At 43.5% G+C, this 20,605-nt stretch overlaps 1 long non-coding RNA gene across 2 annotated transcripts in view; it reads left to right on the forward strand.

Annotated features, from left to right (window-relative positions):
- Positions 1-20,605, forward strand: part of LOC106037465 (uncharacterized) — a 56,086-nt gene that overhangs the window by 25,613 nt on the left and 9,868 nt on the right. For both annotated transcript variants that reach the window (XR_010834841.1, XR_010834842.1), the window contains exon 2: positions 9,887-10,039. This is a non-coding gene — a long non-coding RNA (uncharacterized lncRNA). The remainder of the gene's footprint in view (positions 1-9,886; positions 10,040-20,605) is intronic.

Below are 20,605 nucleotides of genomic sequence, written 5' to 3' on the forward strand. Positions count from 1 at the left end.
AGTTAAGGTAAATATTAATGTCAAACTGGATTTGAACTGAAAGCATCACACAGGATCTGTTTCATAGGATAATGCCTCATTTTTTTTTTAATTTTTTTTTTTTAAACCTAACCCCTACTACTGACTACTCACAGTCCAGAATTAGGACAGCTAGGAATTTTCTGGTTGAAAAAGCTTAAATACAGCCATCTTCAGTGTGTCTCTGTGCTAATGCCATGGGTAAATGAATAGAGGCAAGACTCAGGGCACAAACCTGGAGCAATTTTCACTGTGGCAGCTGCAGACAAAGAGACAGGCTATGTGTTGAAAGGTGGACACTTTAAAGTGTGTCAGATTTAGCCAGTATACAACCCAGGGGGCACTGTTAAATCATTCGGGGGGGGCTGTGTCACAGATTGATTTATTTTTTAATTGGGACAGCTTCTCTTGCCAGGGGTTAACTCATTCACCGGCCTGCGGCCTGCTCTGCAGTATGTTGTTGTGGATTAAGAAGCCAAGTGCTCCCTTGCCTACTTAAACAAGCCCTCCTTATCCTTGCTAAGGCTGGTGCTGATGTTAACAGTGTACTAGCCTCAGGACAGTAGTAAAACAAAGCCTAGTGTGAACACGGGGATCTTCTTGTTGGCTATGACCACTTTTTATAATGGACCTTGGATAAAATGGAAAGGTGGGGATCCTGTATTTTAAGGGTTTGGGGTACATGCATGGTACATGCTGGCTGGCTGAAGTGGGGTGCACCTCGCCCTTGCTCACTGCCAAGGAAGACGTGCAGAAGGATTGTTGCTTCTCCTGCAATGCAGTGCTGACCCTGATGGACACCTTTGTCCCAGACACTTGCTCAGGCTGGCCCACCACACTGGGGAGCTGTGAGCCAAGAGACCTTGACTGGGGCACGTGGAGATGCCGTTATGCATGGGTGAGAAGGGCCCAACGTGGTGGTTACTTCTGGCCCTCCAACAAGGTGGGGAACCACTGGACTTAGAGGTGCTTCTCTTGCTTGGTCGCAGCAGAATTTTCACCCACCTGGAAGAGCCTGAGCTGGGCATCAAGTTGCCTCTTGGTCCACGTCATTGTGGAGAGGAATTTGGGCCATCTCCCCTCTTCCTTTCCTCCAGCCCATGCGCTGACAGTGGCTGCTGGCTTCATCTTGTGTTGATGCAATTTAGGATGACACAGAGCAGCCCCATGCAAGATTAATGAAAATGTTCTGTAGTCCCTTCAAGTCCTCCTGGTGAGGTAATGTAATGTAGATTGATTTGCGCTGTTCCTTTTGCCTGTCCTTTTATTCACAGAGGCTTTGACAGAATGGCAGGCTTGCTTGTCTGCTTTATTTGTTTGTTTCAGATGGGGGAGGAAGGATATTAAATATCCCAGTTAGTAGCTTTTACTTCGGGGATGTTTTCTCACAGGTCAAAATTTCCATCCCTGATTTTTTTTTTTAATTTGGTCTCCTTGTGTTCTGCCGTGTGTACATAAGCATAGGTACATACATAATCACTTAAAATTCAGGGTTACCTTTCCATGGGACAGGTAATAGAGAGGCATAGCCCATTTTATGTATTTGTTAGAAGAAAATGTCATGGGAGCAGTGGGTCTGGTGGCCTCTGCATGGCAGTAATCACCGTAAGAAGTGGAGTCCAGACAGGTATGCCCACAGAAACTTGGGCGTTTTGGACAGAGGAGGGCTTTCTTCCATGTGTACAAATCACTCTGTGGACCAGCTCTGCATTTTACCATCCTCCTTCTCTATTATTACAAGTGTCCTTGAAGACCTGCTTTTCTGCTGACCCCATAGCATCTGCATTCTCGACAGTGCCATCCTGGTAGTGAATGTGGCTTTGCTTTAATTTTGTTGACGTGGCCTCTCCTTCCATCAGCAGCACCCTGGGAACAAGGCTTTGCCCCAGGGATCTGCAAATCTGGACAGAGAAGAGGCATGCAAGGAGAGGCAGAGGCAAGCTCTTGAATGGACAGTCCTCCACTTATGATTAAATCCCTTGTTGAGTCTTGATCCGAGTACCACCAGCGTTGTACCTTAATGAAAGAGGATACCTTCAAAGTTTATAGTTGGCACCCATGCCTCAGGGAAGTTTACGTGTTAGTTCAGGGCTCAGATTCACCTCTATTCTAAATAAATTTGCTTATACCAAGTAGTTACTTCTGACACTTCTTGGAGTTTTCTCTTTCAGCCTCTCTGTCCTCCTCATTCTAGTTATTTCTCGGGGGCTAATCAACAGAAAAGTCTTTGCTCTGACATGGGGAAATAGGAAATCAAAATAACACCAGTTTGTTTCTTCAGACAGGCCTGCTCGGCTCTTTTCCCTTACTCTGGTGATGCAGGGGCAGCACCTGGAGCTTTCAGGCACACGAGCAGGGAATGGGAGCTGCTCGGCCCAGACCAGTACTCCCTGGAGCCCATAATCTTTGCTTTTCTTTTAGCTGGTGCTGCTGGTTTGTAACCATTTAATGGCAGCAGCCAAGGCATCAGGTTGTGACCAGCAGCCATGCTCAGTTGCTTCCTGGATACAAGCCAGGCTTCCTGCAATTATCTCAGCATCCCCAGCAGCATCAATATTGCTTTCTGCTTTTTAGAAACCACTATAAAATTTTATTAGAAAACTTCTTTTTTAATTGCCCAATTGTTTCAATGAGACTGCTTTTCCACTGGTCTGCATCACTTTGTCATAAATGGTTAAGAGTTCTCATATGTGGCTCTTTCCTTCTGTTTTTTTCTTTAAATAACTTTAAGATCAGATTCAGGAGATTTTTGCCACAGCAGTGGCCAAGTCTGCCTTGTGAACAGAAAACAATCTGTTGAAATAGGCCTGCTCTCACCCTCCTGGATGCTGCTCTGCCAGTGCTTCCTTGTGAACATCAGTTCCTATGTTTTTCCCCTTCCTTGCTCACATGATTTTCCAGAATGTTACGGTCAAAACTCTTCTTCCTACCTCTTGAGTCTGTTTTCAGTGTTTATTTAAAACTCTCCTCCTTTTAGCAGCTATATGGAAACTACAGTGTGAGACAACTCATTATAGCGTGATGGAGGGGTATGGACATATGTACGCACCAGACTCACATACGAACAAACCTAGAAAAGGAACGGTGAGGCAAGAAATAGTACGGCAAAGAGAAGTGGGAGAACAAGAGACTGTCAGATGTTTCAACCCCCACGGAAGAGAAATGGCACCACTACGGTTAGTCACAGCTGTAACTCTTGTGCCAGTCCCTAAGGATGAGGAATCCCCATCACCCTACGTGGTTGATCCAGCAACATTGCAGAAGGTACGGGAGCAGTGAGAGGGACTCGGGCGACCTAAGAGTAGCTGCTGGGAAGAGGTAATTTTGGTTCCAAAGCTGTGTATGTTTATGCCCACAGTGGGAAAATTTATTTTTCAGTGATGAAATTAGAAGATGTCTTCCCCTGCTATCACAGGTCTGAATTCTCCTCAGGGGGAGAGGGGGAGCAGAGCAAGGGAAGAGTCTTGGGTTGCATTAGGAAGAAGGGGAGACTTCTAAATGCATCTGGGGCCCACTGGTTTTCACTGCTTCTGAAATGTACCTCCCTAAGCCTGGCAGTCATCTTAAAGACAGCTTACCTGAACAAGAATAATTCATTTCTAGAACTAGTTTAATATTAGATATTTTTTTTTTTGAGTATTTCCCTCCAACAATGTTTTTGCTGCATGGGTTCATGCCCTCATTGAAAGTAATTTATTCATGCAGGAAAAGATCTTTCCTTAAATGCTGTTTTGAAACAATGAGGGCAAAGCCTTTATTTCATGACTTGAATGGTAAGAACCAGCCGTGGTATGAACTGAGCTCCTCTCTCACAGCTAGAATTGCATCGGTGCACATGATCACTCAGGTGTTCCTGAGGTGGCCTTTGCCCACAAACCAGTGTGCAACAGCATGGTGGAGATGTGTTCCATGATATTCCCTAGGCTTTTTTATATTCCCTTCAGGTTGTTTATATTTTTGGCTGTTATAATATCTTGTAGCAAGCAGTTCTATGATTTAATTACAGGCTTTGCTGAGTGTCATAGCCTTTAGTTTGCTCTAAACCTGCTGCCAGGATGGGCATTTCTTGAGGTAGCAGATGTTTCATAAGATTAAGGAATCCCCAAAATACTTTTAATGTTGTCTTTGCATTTTTGGTTGGAGATACGAGTTTTTTGCAGAACTGATGGGTACAACCAAGTGAGGACTGTGAAGGCCGCCAGTGGCAGCTGCTGTCTGTTCACAGAAAGCCAGTGCCTGGACAAGGCACAATGACATTTTCCATTCAATTATGTGGGGGCAGGAGCTGTTGCCATGGCAGTGTGATAACAGTAGCACATCCCAGAGGAAGTCCCTCTGTGGCATCCCAAGTTTTCCCCTTGCCTCCTGCTAATGCCAGGGCTGCTCTTGAGTGCCACAGCAATAGCTGTATATGTTGCTAACAAACACACAGAACCAAAGCAAATCTACCCGAAGCGGGAGACACCTGTGGGATGTGAGCGTGGATTGTGCTTGGAGCAAAGTGCAAAATACTCTAAAGCACTATCGAGGCTGAGAAGTCAGTAGAGAAAACTGGGTGGGCTGAGATAGAGCTGTGGCTGACCTACTGCTTTTTTCCTGGCTGTATGACCGGCACCTAGCACAGTGTGCATCCTTCCCTGGCCTTGCTCCTCAGCGACTCTTTGAATTTTGCTTTCCTGGAGCATTGTACCAGGCCAGCATGAGTGCGCTGGTGTGCATAGGATGGGAACGTAAACAGAGGCTGAAACCAACTCTGAATCAAGGGCATTGTAGAAGGAAAAAGCTGTATTTGCTGAGAGCTGAACTGTAGCTGTTACATTTAGGCAAGTGCTTTAAAGCAGTCACAGTGTTATTCTATGTTACTTGATGACCACTTTGTTATAGGGTGGACTTTGCCAATAATATTAGCACATGTTGTGCAGTTCTGGATGCTGGCTTAATCTCAAAGGAAACTAATCCATTTCAAGAAGCAAAGTGTTGCTTTCATTGTATGCTCCAAATCATCACTTTTCCTTTTCTCAGTGTGAGAATCTGAGCCTGCCACTGTGTAATTTAAGTGACTAAGATCGCTTTCACTGTTGTCAGCAGTTCCAGTTTTCATCAAACAGTTACTTTTTGGTGTGGGAAATTTAGTATTCACATTGTCATGCTGGGTGCAAACTTCCATGTTAAAATACAGCTTAATGTAGCAAAAGTGTGTTCCAGCTGTCTGCCAAAGAAGTTTCTGCACCACTCTAGACTGCTCGATACAGGGAATGGAAAGGGCATGCACAGACGGTGTCAGCCTGTAACTGGGAGGAAAATACCAAGAATTGGGTTTGCAGGATCCAGGAGAGCACACACAGGGACTGGCATAGTTTCTTTTGCCTGATCTCACTCAGTTTGGCTTGGACACAGTTGCTTATTGATGATTCTTTATGGAGGGATGAATTGCATCCTGTACACATAATGAGGAATTTGGGACAGTAATGCAATCAGAGATCTGCCCATTATTTTCTAACCATGCCCATATTCTCTAACCATGACGTTTCTAGTCTGCAAGTGGCAACTGCAGAAGGTACTGGAAATTTGTGTGTATCTGAGTGGGAGAGGTCTTCCCTTCTTTATTATTACTTTACCACCAAAGAAAACAGGACAAAAGCAGTTATTAGTGACATTTCCCTGCCAGTGATGGCATTATCTCACCATCCTCCAGACAAATGTCACAGATGTCGGGATTGCTTCTGCTTAGCAGAAGCAGCCCTTTTGAGTCGGAGATTCAGGTCCTTGTCAGGAACAGCAGGCACTATCAAACGGGAGGTGGGTGGAAATTTATGAAAATGTTGGAAAGAGCCAGAGGGCTGATCAGTCCGGGCTGCCAGAGTGTTTGGGCATGTAGGAGCCCTGATCACCCCCACTGTATTCATAGAAAGTGATGCTGCAGTGACTGTCATACAAACGTCCCCATTGGAGAGAAATTGCAGTACGAGCAATTCCTGATGGGAACCAGACTTTACTTCACCTGGCACAACAATGTGTGAAATGGAGAATTTTAATTAATGGAGCTAAAAAACTGCCAGAAAACACTCAAAGTGTTTGCCAGTAATCAGAGGTGAGTCCTAGCAAAGACTTGTCACCTTCCTGGACTGGCAGTGACTGGCGAGGGTGGTATTCTCTGCAGAGCTGCAGCTGCCCACTCTTCCCAGCTCCATGCAGGGATGCAGCAGTGCTCTCCCGCCTGTCAGCACAGTCATGTCCAGGGGAGAGACCCTGCAAGAGGCAGGTCATGGTATCCTAAAAGCTTCAAAAAAGCTGTTTGTCAGCAGGGCAAGGTAATGGTAAAATGCACCAGACCGCAATACTCCAGCATCAGCACGGGCAGGGCAATTGATTTGCTCCGCTCCAGACTATGGTGGACATGCACCTCGTGGGGAAGGACATTTCTGCTCTCAGTTGCTTTCCTTGTTCTCTGGACAAACCCAGGGGAAGATCGCATATTGTGGAGTGCAAAAACAACAATTCAGCAAGTTTTTTTTCTCTGCACAAATCCTATCACTTTTTCCAGGCAAGCATCTCCCAGGCTATGGTTAGTGGAGTATTTCTAGGTGGGTGTATGCGAGAGCAGAGTTTGACCCGTGATTCTTAAGTCAGCCTCAAATGGGAATCCGGAGGAGGAGGAGGAGGACAAATGGAGACAACACTTCAACTTTGCTTTGGAAAATTTACTTTTTCATAGAGGATATTTTCTCTGCTCTGCTCCTCCCTTCCTCCCTCCCTCCCTCTCTTTCTTTCTTTCTCTCTTTTATTTACTTAACTGAATTTGTTGTTACACAAAAGTTGAGCTCTGTTTGGAAAGGGACACTTGGCAAACATACATGATTACATTGAACTCAAAGGAGGTGACTCACAGGCTTAAGATATTTCCAGGAATCAAATGAAAGGTAGAAAAATGATATGATGCTTCTTATACCATGGAATAAAAGAGTAAACTTTCTGCCTGAGGGCACTTTTAGAAAACCAGATAAAACCTGAAGTCAGAAACATTTAAATCAAAAACCCTGGCTCGAGGTTTCCTTCCGTTTTCTGTGCTGTAGTTTCTGAGGAAAAGGCTGGATTCTGAGAATCAGTTCGCTTCCGGCCACAGAGACATTTGAAGCTTATATTAAGTTAGCCAAAATGCTTCCTCCACACCTCTGCTGGAGAGGTCCCTAAAGGTCTGAATCCTTGTGGGAGGCAGGCTTAAGCAGATGAATTAAGACGACTGAAAATAGTCATTGGTAGGACTTGCCAGCGAATGTATGAATATTAAAATAGTCAGCCCAAGACCTGAGGAGATATTCTTCCTGAAGTGCAATGCTTTCTAAGGGGTTTTTAGCCCTGGAGGTGCTGTGCTCATGGATGCAGCCATAGTACTGCTGCCCACATCATTTGCAGTGACCTGAGCCCTGGGCTGCCCTTGCCGAGGGCACAGCTCCCCAGTTCAGCAGGGCACGGTGGGAAGGCTTGTAGGAAAGGGCAGATCTGTTGGGAAGGGGAGGCATACATCCCCCTACATTTCCACCCCCGCTCCAGCATGAGGCTGGGTGTGCCAGTCTGGCTGTACTTCACTGGACAAGATGAAGGGAGCATTTCTGTCATCCCCTCCAGTATGGCCAAACTACCAGCCAGCCCCTACTCCTCCGCGATGGCTGGGGACAGACCGATGAATGCCCCATTTAAGCATATTTCATTTCCCTTGGTTGTTCTCTCTAAAAGCCGGTACTACACACGGATGGGCATGCTGGGATGGCAAGAGCTGCTCTGTAGTTAGAGTGACATTTGAGAAAAGTTGAAGAAACTGGCTCAATTGCTAAGCATTCCTTCTGCTTCTGGGAAGACATAAATAAATAAACAAATAAATCATTTGAAATCACCCACTCATCAAAGAAAGAACAATTCATATTTGCAGATCTTTGTGGTGTGGAAAGCTTTTATAGCAAATGTATGAAACGTCATTACAACTGATGCTTTCTTGCTAGGACTCAAAACTAAAAATAATTTACAACCTACAACAAATCCTGTTGACAGAGAAGACAATTTTTAAAGCTTTGTATTTCTGTTTTGGAACAATTATAGAACCTTATATTAGAGAGGATGATGTGACTGTTTTTCGTATGGAAACACCATTTAATTAAGATTTAAACAGATGGCTAACAGGAATGGTATTGTAGGCTTCATCAAAGTAAAATCTAAAGGGCACAATAATATTTCCACTTCAAAGTGGCTTGTTTTGATTCCTACCAATAAATAAATTAATTTCACATGTCAGAGGAAAACATTTTCTCTGTACAATTAATGTATTGCTGCTTGTGTAGTGAAGTGTAGATCACAAAACAGGTACAGTTTGTACCCCCAAAGCAGATACAAACCTACCAATTGAGCAAATATGCAATACTAGAAATCTAGCAATAACCACAGAAAAAGAACAACAGCAGCAAAAAAATCTATTTCTCATAACTGGGAAAAATCTCTGCCTGGTAGGAGTGGGCCCGCAGCAAGCACTCCCTCCTCTCTGCAAACACACACTGCCTTCTTGCCCCACTGCCTCCTGCCATCAGCGTGCCCAAGCCAGTTTAGAGATTGCTCAGGAAAGCAAAGAGGACACTTATGAGATAAGGAAAATGAGAGCAGCAGTGCTCTTATCTTCCTTTATTCAGGGAAGCAAAGGAAACTTGGTGGTTTAACCTAAGTCTGGGACTGCAGATGTATAAACAGAAGTCAACCAAGGAAGCAGCTGTCATCCGTACCATGTGCTGTACTGTGCACCCATTCTTTGCACTTACCTGCTTGCAGAAAACCCGTAGAAGGAGGAAAGTGAGTGCAGCATCTTTTTGTAGATGGGACTTATGTATTTTTCCTCTACAGCACAGCTCAGCTGAAAAGGCACCATCAAGAAACCTGCATTAAATGTTTCACATTGAAAAAAAGAGAAAGCACCATATCTAAATCAAATTGAAATGAATTTTCTGCAACTTCTTAGTGCAAAGCATTTTTTTGATAAGAAAACTTGCCTATCGAAAGGGAGAGGCTGTGCTGGCCCTGCAGCTCACCTCCAGAAGGTGAGAGCAGCCCTGCTGAGATAAGTGCCCTATTTCTGGGCACGGCTCAGCAGCAAGTCCGTCTGCAGCCCCAAGAGAAGATTCTAGAAAGCAAAGGTCAAGCAGATAAAGCAGCGGTTTCAGAGCCGTCACACTCTCCAGTCTTTCTGTCGCTGTGCTCTTCACGGTCACATGCAGGTCAAGCACAAACTTGAGTTCAAAATTCACTCTGCTCCAGCAAGAATGCATTGGGCATTAGTTTCATCCAAAGTAGCTAAAATCTAGTTTCCTTGGTAGCCTGCAGGAAGAAATCAGCTCTTCTGGTGGGTCTTTCTGCCCACGTATTTCTCCCTGTTAACTTCCAAGGGAGCCTGAGCAATTCAGCCTGTCCCAAAGTCCTGGTGCACCCTGGCTGTGCAGCATAACATCAGGTGTGATGGTGAGACTGTGGCTTGCTGCTGCTGATGGGGCTTTGCAGCCAAACAGGGAGGTAGTTGGGGGTTCTGGATGCTGGGCTGGGCTGCCAGTGCTAGCAGGATAACACCTGTGCAAATTGCATATAGGCTCCTGGGCTATTTTCTGGGATTCCAGCAGTGAGTCCCTGTTTGTGCTCAAGTTCCTGCTTGCACCAGCTAACTACTCTTGCTGTGTCTCTAGCATGAAATTTGAAATATTTAGGGAAAAAATAAGTGATCTCTGGTGGGAGGGAGGATAGGTGGGCAGTGTGTAACAGCCACAAGACACTAATGTTGAGCCCACAGCACAAGCTCCAGCCTGGGTTGGGACTGCCTCTCACCAGTTTTTTTTTGCAGGCCCCCAGAAGTGGAACTGCTTGTCCAAAAGATGTTGTTGTCCAAAGATACCCCACGGGTAGTCGAGGACCCTGTGGATCAACAGCAGAGCTGGGAACATGAGCCAACTCTGAGGCTCTTCAGGGAAATACTCTGTGAAACGTAACAATAGAGGTAAGCATCACTTGAGACATCCCATTTATAATTAGCACTTTGCTAAAGACAGGAAGGTTTTCCCTGTGCGAGACCTAATGTCATTAAACTTAAACCTGGCAAACATCAGAGTTACTGGAAACAAAATCAGCCTTGTCTGGGAACACAGACTGCTGCCTCAAAGTGCTAATTTCCCCAAACATGCAGGCTCAGAAAGTGTGATTAGAAAACCCAGCCAGACTTAAAAAGAAGTTCTTTCACCCACAAAGGCCCAAGCTCATAAGCTGCTCCTATCAGCTTGGTGTATTTAATAGCTTCATTGCTCAAAGTGATAACCAGACCATGTTGAATTTAATGTGGGACCATAAAAGTCTGAAGGAAAATTAACAACATCTAATCCCACCTCTGTTGCTCCTGCTTGATTTTTCTCAGGGTAGCTGTGGGAGCTTTTTTGTCTTATTGGTTGTTTGTTCCAACCATGTTGTCACCTATCCTCCTCTCCTGTCCTTGCACGGTCTTCCTCCAGCCATTTTCCTATTGTCACCCACAGAAGACTTGGCTCACAGGACTCCAGTCGTATCAGCATCTCCAAGATGTTTAACAGTAGGAGCAATGTGAATATGGCATAAAAGTTAATAGCTTATGAAAGCATAATTTAACATAGTGTTAAGAGGCCAGATCCTCAGCTGATACTAACTGATGAGAAAATGGAATTGCATCAGTTTTTACCAGCAAAAATGCACAGTCTAGATCTCTAGGTAAAAGTAGCTTATGTAGTTAAAATTTCACACTAACTTATTTGAAGACAGGGAATTAAACAACAAGACTAAGCATCTTCCAGAAATAGATGCATCAGTGGGAGTTGGAACAGGATTCTATAAGTAATTACTATCCTGCCTGGAGTGTCAGACTCATCAATAAAAGCAAGGCTTTTCTATAGTATTGGAGCATATAAAATGGAGCAGACCCCACACACCCCACGCTAATTGTTGGAAGTAGACATTTTGCAGAAATACTGAAATCGTGAAGTGTCCAGATGGAGGGGTGAAACCTGGAGGGCAAGTCTGAGTGAAGACTGCTTGTCTGACCCCTCATTGTTCCTTCAGGGGCACCAGAGAAGCGATCACTTATGGTGCAGTGTCTCATCCCTCTTCTGATGGCAGCAGATGGCCAGGGCTGCTCAATCCCAGATTAATCAAAATTCCATTTGGAAGAGGCACGCAGGAGCAGTCCAGAGATGGAACTGGGCTGGCGGAGGAGACAGCAGGATTGAATATGCTGAAAACCCATGTGGAATTCATGGAAAAATTCAAATAAAAATGTTCTAGGAAAAGAGGTCTGTAAATGAAGGGGAAGAATGACTTCCAGACCTGACAGTCAGAATTTGGGGCAGGAACCAGACTATTCCCCATGACTTTTTCCAGGACAAGAGCATTTGCTACAGCCTTTGCAGGGATTAGTAATGAAATAGAGCAGAGTTGTAATTTTAAGGATCTAGAAATATCATATTTTGTTACACTGCAATGACAGAGAATTCTGCTTTGGAGAGTAACCGGCCCAGCAGGCACTGGGCATTACGGAGGCATATATTCTACCTTTTCCTTTCTGTCCCTGGTGGATAATTGAATCCCAGGCAAGCTCTGGTGCTGTGGGTTGTGAGCATGCTTCTGGGCCAGTGACACTGGAGATGTAACTGCTTCAGGTGAGGTGCTGCCTCTTTTGGCAGTGACACGCATGCCTCGGTGAAGGGGGGGGATGCAGGTGAAGAAAACACACGCCTTCTGATCCAGATCAGGTGTGAGGCTGCTGCTGTGTAGATGCAGAGTATTTGGGAATCACTGGTTTAATGTGATACTTGGCACACTGCAGAACTGGCTGTGTTATTTGAGCACTCCTAGTTCTGCCCTTTGGAAGAGGTGTTACTTTCCCACAGAAAACCAGAGATTTTGATTTTAGAGAGAATAATGCCTCTTTCAAGTACCTGGTAGAATCTGAGTTGGTCCCCTCTTTCTGTAAATGTCTGTTATATACTCATCTCGTAGGATTGCCTTGTGGGAGACATTCTTTTTTCTCCCCCTTTCATATTAATTCTGCTGTGGCTTTTAAGGGCTGTGGAAAACGGAGAGGTGAACCACTGTTAAAGCAGGGTTTTGTGCATCTGGGATTTGTGCTACTGCATGTGAATGAGTGAGCTGCTGGGGAACATGCTGCCAGGCAGCAGGAGTCCCAGCAAACAGATCTCCCTGCACGGGCATGAAGAAACGTTACCAGAAGGCTTGGCCATGTCTCTTGAGGGAGATTTTAGTAGCACAGATAGATGCCTTAGTGGTTTTAAATACAGCTCTCAGCTGCATAAACTTAGTAAACTCCACTATAGGTATGTATGACTCATTGGTAGCTTCTTAGTAAGTTCTCTTGATTTTAAAGCAACCTGCTTAATTCTGCATGTGATACTGCCAGGATCTTGGGGTGAGACTGGGTCACTGCTGCATGCAGTAGACCTTGCAGCTTGCTCAGCACATCGCTCTGCATATGCATGCTTCCCAAGGTATAATGGGACTTCTAGTGTCATCTGGACTTTCGGACAAGAGAAATTGCTGAAAGAAGGGGCAACAAGTCTCTACCCCCTTGCATAAATAAAGATTGGAAATGCAAGCACCAGATACAGCAGTGCAAGCTACAGGTGGAGTGTTGACCCACAGTGCTTTGGCACTGTGTTGTACCAGAGTATCTGAGTTTCAGCTCTGTCAACTATCCTGCTTGAGGGATAATGTATTTTTTCCACTTCCAACCTGTCTCTATTCAAAGACCAGAAAAATAGTGAATAACTTTCAGATTGCACCCCGATCTCTCCCCCCACAGCCCCCTGAATAATTTTGTCCCTGTTTCTCTATGTCATGCCAACAGGCTGAAGTAGCTTTAGTAATTTAGAGAATTGTCATGAACAGAAGACTGGATTGTTGTTTGGTTGTTTTCGTTTGATGGAATTGCATTTCTTACCCTGTCTTATGATATTCTGACTGTCATTAGTAAAAGCACAGTTAGTCTTGGCCCAGCACTTAATCCAGAACCCAGTGAAGTCACTCAAAAAGCTCTTATTGATTTTGGTGGATGCTGTTTCAAACCCAGAAACACAGGCCTTCTCGGAATGTTTTCTCCAAGATTTATGAGCTGTTTGAAAAGGTAATTAAAAGGGAAACAGCATGTAACTGCAATTTAGGGGAGACCGGTGTCTATGCAGTAATGAAAAATACTCCAGAACTTATCCTTTAGGGAAAAGTTTGGGTTGCATAAATCATCCCCACAGGTTTGAAATAATACTTCGTCTCACATTCTACAGGGGATTTAAAGTGAGTGTTTTACAAGATTCCTTGTGCTGTGTTTCCCTTACTGCATGAATGCTCTTTGGCATTCAACAAAAATCCAGACTGCTTATGTTAATCTGATTTTCCCAATCAAGCCACGTTAAAATGCATTTATTCCTGTGTGGTGAGTCATGCTATAATGATCTGATCTGTAGATCAGATCCAGGTTATGCTGGATGTTGTGCAAACATGAGACAATGTCTTTCTCAAGGGGCACGGAAGGCACTTGCTCTCCATAACATGATAACAAAAGAAATTATATAATTTTTGACTACTCCAAGTGGAAGCCAAATCTTCCAGCTGTATTTGAAAATTAAATTCACAATATTTAATCAAAGGAAAACAGGCATGAAAAATTGTCAGGTGAAAACTAAGAGCACAACTGGATGAAGACAGTAAACACTCACACTGCTGAAATCACGGTGGAGTAGACATGACAGGAGTAGCAACCATAGTCTGTGGATAAGGAAAATGTGTATTAAGAAGCAAATCAGGGTAACTAAATCATGCCTAGATTACCATGGACATAATGCTTGTGTTTCCTTGTTGTCCCATATACCTTCTTTAGAGTTAACATAGAATTTGTTGTTGCTTTGGTGTAGTCCTTCAGTTCAGATCACCTGACTTTGAACAAGAGCGGTAATTTAAGTGTATTAATTATTGTTATCGACATTTTGTCTCTGAACTGCAAGTACACATCTAAAGTTTAATCCAAATGGCTAGACTGGAAGCTGGAGGCCATGCAGCCAGCAGCGCTAAGCCCAAGCTAATTAACTGTGCTGCAAGACAGACATAATAGCTCAGGCAGAATTTTATAAACAGGGAGGCTCTGGTTTATTTTGAAGAAGTGGGGGCTGGTAATAAAATGTTTTTGTTTGTTTGTTTTATATGGGTGAAGACATGTAATTTACACTTGGAAAAATAATCGTTTCATCCTTTCTCTATTGAATTATTTTTCATAAGCACCATTTTCTGAGGGCAATATCAGGCTAACAGCTGTGGTCCTTTCCTTTCTGCTACCTGGGATCCTATGGGCACGGGAGAGGTTCAAGAATTTGCAGCTTTAGGAGCAGTGACCCTTGTTTGATTTTTTTTCAAGTTACATTTTTCTTTCTCCATGATAATACCTTGGATACTCATTCCATACTGTAACAATCCGTTTTGGTTTTATCCTAAATGCAGAAAATTCATTAAATTACTCATTCTCCCCCATTTTCATTGTGATCACCAGCCACGTCAATCACAGCAACTCTTCAAAGAGAGAGGCTGAACTGTGCATCAGATATGACTTTATTCTTTGTATTTATAAAGCAAAGCATAAATTCTAACAGGTCCACTAGTCATATCTATTGATTTGGTACTTAATCACATGAACACAATGAATATTCAGTGCCTGTATGATATAAAAAGAACAATCAGAATAAGCTATTATAGGTGCTGGAATCTCATTTAAAATCTAATTAGGTCTAGCACAAAACTAAAGGAGTCCTGTCTGAGTATGAAGAAATGGATGTGTCTATATAACAAGTGAAATGTCTTCTTTTTTTTCACCCGTCTCCTGGCATGTATTAAGAAACCAGTATTTTTTCTCAATTCTCACTTAGAAAACCATTACTCTGTCTAGCTTGGACAATAGCTCATACCCTCATGCTTTGATTTACGGATTAAAGCTGATCACTCTGCGCTGTATAACGGTGCACTGCTTCACACACAGCACAACCACAGTTTCAGTGTTAGGGGTGGTCACTGCAGCTCAAGCAGCAATTGCTTTGTAGCTGTGCCTGTTCCACAGCGCTGGCTGGCCTGAAGCCTTGGTGTTGGGTTGCCCTAAGTGCTAGTGGGCCAGTGACCCCACTGACCACCAGCACTGGTCAGCTCTAGGCTAAGCCAGATGCTTGCAGGTTGTGAAAAGAGTCATGGCAGTAAATACTGCATATACCAAGGTCTCTCTGACTGCAGCCCTGGTGTCTCTTTGCCCAGCAGCACTTGACCTCTGCCTTGGCAGCAGTGCCAGGGGTAGATGGTGCGTTGCATGCTAGAGCTTGGGCAGGGATTCCCAAACTGAGGCATCACAAAGATACGTGGTGGGTGCTGAGACCTCTCCTTGCAGGCAGAGATACAGATATTTCTGCAGTATGACGAGGAAAGTGGAAAAAAAGGAGTCACAAACAGGTTGAGGTTGTTATCGCTCACTGGTAAAGTCAGTAGAGGCCTCGTCCCTACAGCTTTGTTTTCCTGTGAGTCTTATTAGCGAGCAGCAGCAGCAGAAGCCCGATGACTGCAGGTACAGATGGGCTGTGCTAAGAAATCTGGCTGCAATTAAAAACCTCTGCAGAGTGTGGCTTTTCCAGCAGTTCTTTTATAGTAAAAGGAGTGGGAGATGATAGAAAAATCCCATCCTGTGTTTGAAATCCACTTAGGGCACTAAGATGACACACAAGAAATCCTTGGCAGTAAAAAAATAGGGACTTGCAGGCTTTATTTTAAAATATATCTGTACAGACTCCCATATTAGGACAGAGACTGCCTTGCCATTTATAGATAGAGATGTATGGATGTGTGTAGCTCTATCAGTGTTATACACATGCCTGCATGATTCAGTAAAAATAGATCATAATTTGGTTCAGCACTTACATTTTGCAGAAAAATAGAGTACCACAAGTATATGCATTTACATAGATAGTCATGCAAGGGAATAAAACCAGTCTTCAGAACATGTATTTATTGCCTCAGGGGCAGATGAAGAACAGAACCAAGGAAAATAAATACCTTTCAGCTAACTGTGTTCTGCAAATAGGACATGGCCTTCTGTCTTCAGGGTATATCTTTCTGTTAAAACTGTGCTAGCAAAGTGAATCTGTTGTTTAATGCCTGTTCTAGCTTCCCTTGTGCTTTTCTTGGTGAACCAAAACGTTTGTAGGAGTGGGTTCAACCGACTGGGTAAGATTTTTCACACTCTTGCTGTCTTTCACTCATTTCCTTTTTTTCTCTCTTTTTTTTTTTTTCCAATTGGAGATGCAAGAGGGCAGTCAGAGACCGAGACAGGAAAAGCACTCAAGGTTTTATGCAGAGTGAGTCTGTAGTCCTCTCACAGGAAATGCTTTCCCTGCTCTTCATTGCAAGAAAAAGAGTTTAGGCTTCTACTCTGATTTAGCTTGAAACTTCACTAACATCAGATGTCTGTAACTGGCCAATCCCCTTGCCAGTAATGGGGATTTTACTTCATGAGGGGCAGCTGAAAACTGCTTAAATTAGCAAAATAACAGCCAGAGCCAGGCAGAGGAGGGCTAGGGGGCTGCAAGGCTTTCCAGGGGAAGCTTTGCCACCCTGCCTGCAGTGGGATGATTAGATAACTGTGCTTGATGTGTTCACTTTACGCTGCTGTCTTTTAGTCATCTTTTATTCAGTGACTACACCTAGGTTTTTCTTCTCCTGTGTCATTTCCAGCCCATAACACAAAATCTGTTGTTTTCCAGGAGAAAGTTTCAACCTCACTCCTTACAGCTCAGATCATGTAGGTCTGCTCTTGAGTGAAGCCTTAGAATGGTACCATGGGTTAGCAAAATCAGAGGTCAGAATTTGCCCAAGAAGCTGGCTAACTACTGCTTAAACGCCATGCTGAATGATAATTTCCTGGAAATACAGTCCTGGATGCAGAAATGACATTTCATTCATGAATTCATTTTGTTGTTGCTGAACGTTTGTAGCTGGAATAGTTTTTATGCTTTGAAAACCTGTTCTTATCCCACCTTCATCAGCTTTTGACAGCACAGAAGCCAAGGCAGATGTTCTAGGAAAAGTGCCATTTCCAACCATGTACTTGGACTGCAAAAGGCTCAGCCTGAAGCAATGTTACAATGACTTCAGAGCTGCCAGCTGCGTCTCCACCCCAACTGGCTGGCTAGAATTAATATCATTATTCCAAATGTAAGGAATTAAAAAGTGTATTGCTTCACACAGAAGCAGAGAATTAAAAGGAATCAGGGAAGGTCATTCTGATATTCTGTTCACATAATATATTCGGGGGGGGGGGGGGGTCCAACCAGTAAGAACCCACTCTTCTATATTAACATTGTTGTGAATATTAAGATTCAGAAGTATAACCCAAGTTTTACACATTCTCCCACCTGTATTACTGGCTACAATTTCCATCATTTTAGCCCTGCAAATTCAAATTATTGAGACTTAGTCTGACCTCCATGCAATAGCCAGCCAAGAGAGGTCCCATGATATCTCTTTGCCAGGGAAAAATTGTGCTCATAAACAGCTGAGATGCTCAATGGGCAAGGGGGAGCTTGATAAACTCTAATCACTCAATGATGCATCTGAATCAGTGAAAATAGGGATGGATTAGGGGAGCCCAGGTCAGGGTGGCCACAAGGGAAAATGCAGGGTTCCAGGAGCACAGGGTTGCAAAGCAAAGATACCATGTTCAGGACTTCCCACACAAGGAGTTTCAGGAAAGAGATTTTTGGTACAAGTGATAAAGTTTGGTTGGCATGAAGTTAATTCATGAATTAACTTGTATTTCTCATAGTTTGAGGAGGGTGAGGAAAGTCTTGGTCTGTGTATTGATGGTTTACTTGCTTCTCTTCTCCCTGTAATATATTAAGCCCCACAGAAAGTGGGCAATTGCTAAGTATGTCCCTAGACTTTGCAGGCTGCTGTGTATGGATCCTAATTTTTGCCTGTTATAGATTGCCCTCCATACCTATATTGTTCCCAGGATTTAATTTTGACTCCATTCCATCTCATCTGAGATGAATGGCTTTAATCAGAATCTCTTAAACCCACTTCATTCAATGGTAACCCTTTGTGAGACACTGAGGAACACACCACTGTATTGCCCTGGCAAGGCAAGAGGCTAACTGAAGCAGGGAATTTTAGCTTCTTAACTAGATTCTAACTAAGAGGCTCTTAGGCTTTATAAGATTTTCCAGTGATAGCCTCATTTGGTCTCTATAAATGGAAGCTGGGCAAGAAAATAAAATCTATCTGTCTGTTCTGAAACTTACTTATTGATTTCAGCAGTCATACTGTAATTGTTCTCACAAATCAGCTGAGATTCTTAACGAAAGGTGACTTGAGTGGCAATTTTTCAGCTGTCCCCTGATGGGCAGCAGCTGACAAAGTCTGGTATTCCTTGTTAACCAAGTATAATTTTTTTAAATGAATGAATCAAAGCGACTAGAATTAATGACGTTTATCACAGCACCTGCAGCTCTCATTCACCGCTTGCATTTATGTTTCGTAAGGCTGAGCTGATGTTGGCATCATAGTCCTCTTCCAGAGAAGTGCTTTTCACCAGCCCCAGGCAAGAAGTTCTTTGTAGAAAAAGCAGACCTCAAGCGCTGGATGTGAAGTTGCAATCACACCAGTGCTTTGCAGTCTGGCTGGCATCAGGTCTCACAACTGGGGCATTCTCAGAGTCAATATAAGACCAATCTGTGAGATCTTTCACACAAGAGGGTGCAAGGGCATGGGCTTTGTGAGGCTGGAGTGTCAGGTCTGGAGACAGAACGATACCTGAAAAGTGCTCCTTCCAGTTCAGGGCAGGATTTACAGGGGTATGTTGTCCTCATCTCTGTGCAGAGTATTTGCTTAATTTAGGGACCATGGAGCATCCCAGGTTGGGAGGAGGGGAGCACCCTTGGCCACCATGTGGATGCAGGCACTGAGAGGGGAAGGTAAGGGGCAGACACCCTTGGAGCCTCCCGTTCAAAGCCTGAGACATGACAGCTGTGTTTTGCAGCTGTTTCGGAAGGGGCTTAGTGTCTCTTCGTTCTCTAGTTTGTACATATGGTTTTCTGCCTTCATTTTGCAGCTCTTGCAGATAGGAGAGGACTCTCTGAAGTTCCTCTGAACATGCAGAAAAATTAGCATACTTTCTCCTCTGAACTTCTAAAATCCAACTAAAGGCTTTTAGCTGATTATCTCAAGTCTCTTCTCTCTAATGACTTTCCAGTTTCTTGATGTTGAGCAAAATCAGCGGATAACTCTCTCTATTACATATAATTATCAAATGTATATTGAGCTTGGGAAATTATTCAGTTAATTTTGTCTTTAGTCTTCCACTTCCTGTCAGAGATTTGAAGCATAAGCCTGCATTTCTCTCTTAATTACTGCATCCTGTTGATTTCTTTTTCCGTTTTTAAAAGATAAGCACATGCTTAAATGAGAGCCTTTGACAGAGGGAAATAAAAAGTCTTCATTAAAGTGTGATTGTGGTTTGAGTGTACTAATATCACTGACTAAGGTGAACCATGATTTTTGATCAGAAATTCATGACTGATTTAGCAGTTTTTTGTGAAGATGGCAAGGGGGGAGGGTCCACTCTCTATAACAGGAACAGTATCTTTCTCTTGATTAGATTTTGGTACTGCCACTACACTTCATCCTCACAAGGATGAGTTCTTGTTCAAGTGGAGCGACACTAATAGGAATGTTCATATCCCGTACTAAGCTGCTTTCCATCTTTTTTAACACCTATCGAGTTGATTTGAAAGAAGCTCTTAATATGTGAGGCCATTCAGAGAAGGGACCATGCTGTAGTTTCATGAAGCTGCAGCCTTCTTGCAGCCCTGCCTACTAAATGCCTTCTGTTATGTACCAGCAGCCAGGACTGCAGTCTGTGTCACAGAGCCTTTGTTACCATATTTTGTCTTTCTGATGTGGGGATGAATCTTTCTAGCGGCTTTTTAAGGTCATAAAAATAATTTTAAAACATGTTACGTCGCACAGGGAGGGTCTGCACCACTGTACCCATTCTTGTTTTCATGGTATAGTTTACTGCTCCAAACACCCACTGCCTCTGCACTGGGTTTTGTCTTTGACCTTTATTCCATTCTGAACAGAGCTTGTTATTTTTTAAATTCTGAACTGAACATGCTATTATACATTCACATTTTCAAGTAAGCACGAAAAACATTCAGTTAACTCAGCTGAGAAAGTAGGCCTGGATCTCACTGCTGGAGTTCCTTCCCTTGTATATTCTCGATGCCTCTTGTCCCCTTTTCATGAGTGCTAACTTTATCGTGTAGCAGTCTGACAGCAGGAACACGCTGAATTCTTCTAGTTTGATGTTTCCATTGCAATATTAGGCTGAATGGTAGTTGGCAGCAAAATCCATCCCTATACCTCCAGAGACTCATTAAAACCGGGTAACTCTGAAGTACAGCAAAATGATTTCTGTTTGGACTATGTTGCCAATTTAACAGTTGTG

Source organism: Anser cygnoides, chromosome 13 (assembly GCF_040182565.1).
Source record: "Anser cygnoides isolate HZ-2024a breed goose chromosome 13, Taihu_goose_T2T_genome, whole genome shotgun sequence".
NCBI classification, from domain to species: domain Eukaryota; kingdom Metazoa; phylum Chordata; class Aves; order Anseriformes; family Anatidae; genus Anser; species Anser cygnoides.